This window comes from Equus quagga, chromosome 9 (assembly GCF_021613505.1).
Source record: "Equus quagga isolate Etosha38 chromosome 9, UCLA_HA_Equagga_1.0, whole genome shotgun sequence".
NCBI classification, from domain to species: domain Eukaryota; kingdom Metazoa; phylum Chordata; class Mammalia; order Perissodactyla; family Equidae; genus Equus; species Equus quagga.
In genome coordinates this window covers 120,575,209-120,577,390 of record NC_060275.1, presented here as the reverse complement: position 1 = coordinate 120,577,390, position 2,182 = coordinate 120,575,209, and positions in this window count along the sequence as shown.

Sequence of the window (2,182 nt, the reverse complement as noted above, 5' to 3'; positions counted from 1 at the left end):
CACAGCTGTGCACACAGTCACACGCAGAGTCCCCCAATGCACACAATCTCACACACACAGCTGTGCACACAGTCACACGCACGGTCCCCAAGTGCACACAATCTCACACACACACCTGGGCACACAGTCACACGCACGGTCCCCCAAGTGCACATAATCTCACACACACAGCTGTGCACACAGTCACACACACGGTCCCCCAATGCACACAATCTCACACACACAGCTGTGCACACAGTCACACACACGGTCCCCAATGCACACAATCTCACACACACAGCTGTGCACACAGTCACACACACGGTCCCCCAATGCACACAATCTCACACGCACAGCTGTGCACACAGTCACACGCACGGTCCCCACACTCCAGGTGTCTATTCAGACAGGGGTGAGAGGTGGGCTGGGCCAGGAGCAGCCTTTCCGGATGTGTAGACAGACAGATTCCACTTGCACAGCCTGATGCCTGGGCCTGGAAGGTCTTCCTTAGAGATGCATTCAAGTCCAGGGAGGGCACCCCACGACCAGCCAGCTCCAGGTGCTGCAGCTTCTGGGCCAACATCACTTCCAGAATGTTCCAGAGCGCTGCTGGTGTGCGTGTGGCCTGCTGGAAGTGACTGCCCAGGGAGCCCACAGGAGGGTGAGGCCTGGTCGCTGTAACTGTCGCCCATGGGCCTGGTGTGAGCTACCGGGTGTCTGAACAGAAGTGCTGGCCCGTGGCTGCCTCGCTGACTCTGGGCTCACCCAGACACAGGATGGCGAGGCAGTCACACCCTGACGGCCCTGTCCTGCAGCTGCAGGCTGGCCAGAAGGACTTGGAAACTGAGGACACGCATTGCAAAGGAGCTGTGGGATCAGGGGCACGGCCAGCGTGGCGAGCAGCAGCCTCTCTGTCTTCCAGGGCAGGTCCCCCAGCTTGCTCTCCAATGCTGGCGACTGCATTTCCATGAGTGGTCGGCTCACATGGCAGAGCCTCTCTCCCCTCCTGCCCCAGCAAGTGGCTCCGGCCTCTATGGCTCCAGGCCTGGTCTTTGCTGCCCCAGCTCCCACCTGTCTTTAAGTCTCGGGCAGCCCGGCCCTGTGCTCCCCAACTTGGGATCGAGGGCTGATGTCCAAAAGCCCCAGGCTCCACGGGCAGGGACAACACCAACCCTGCTGTGGGGCCAAATCTAACTGCCAGCCGCTTCTTTAAAACCTCTCTCCTTTTGGCCATTTCAGGGGAGGGTCCTTCTCCTGTCTTCGGACAGCTGCAAGGCCGCTGGTTGAGTAACGGTCCCATCAGCGACCCAGCCAGCATGAGCCCTCAGGGGGTGCCACCCACAGTGGCTCAAGAAGGGACAGCAGACCCTGTCCTTGTCTGCTTTGGGCCTCTGACCTAGACGGACAGATGTTGACGTCAGGAGCTCGAAGCCAGCCACTTCCCAAGGTCAGAAATTTCAGCAACCCTCAGGCTCAGACTCTCCATGTCCAAGGTGGGGTCTGGGTTGGGGGATGGGCCAAGGGACGGGCCCACCCTGCAATAGCGGGGGTCTGTGTCCACAATGGGGGCCTCCTTTCAGAGAGGAATTGGCTGCCCCGGGTGGAATCCCGCCAGCCATGGCTGTTTCTCGCGAATTTATTTCCCTTGGCGTAAACTCAGGAAAACTGGCGCTGCCTCCCTCAAAGACATGCTTCTGTGCTCGCGTCTGTAAAACAGCGCTGCAGGTGACCATGGGCTGGGCCCGCACCGCTGCGTTTGCCTTCTGCAAGAAGGGGCAAATCCCTTTCTCAGACGTGAACGCTCCGACTGACGGAGGGCGCCGGTGCCACCTGGGACGACGCCCTGCTTTCCTTCAGGGAGGGGCAGGGTGGCCGCCCAGAGGATACAGGCGGCCGCGGGGCCGAGGCAGGCGGGTGAGGCCCGCCCTCGGCTCCACTTCTGACCCGTCCGCCAGCACCCGGGGGTCAGTTGGAGAGCTGATGATGACGGTAAGAGGGTGCCACGTCAGCACCTATGGACCCCTGCCTGGTGCGCACTCTGCGCAAAGCTGGCGGCGGGGTGAGAGCAATCCGGAACCTTCTGCATCGGGGAGAGTGGGAGGCACGCGGGCAGCGTCCCTGGCCCAGCCGCCAGCTCCGGCAGGGCTGTTATGTTTTCTGCTGAAACTCAGCTCCTCTTGTGTTTCCTTCGGGGGAACAGCCG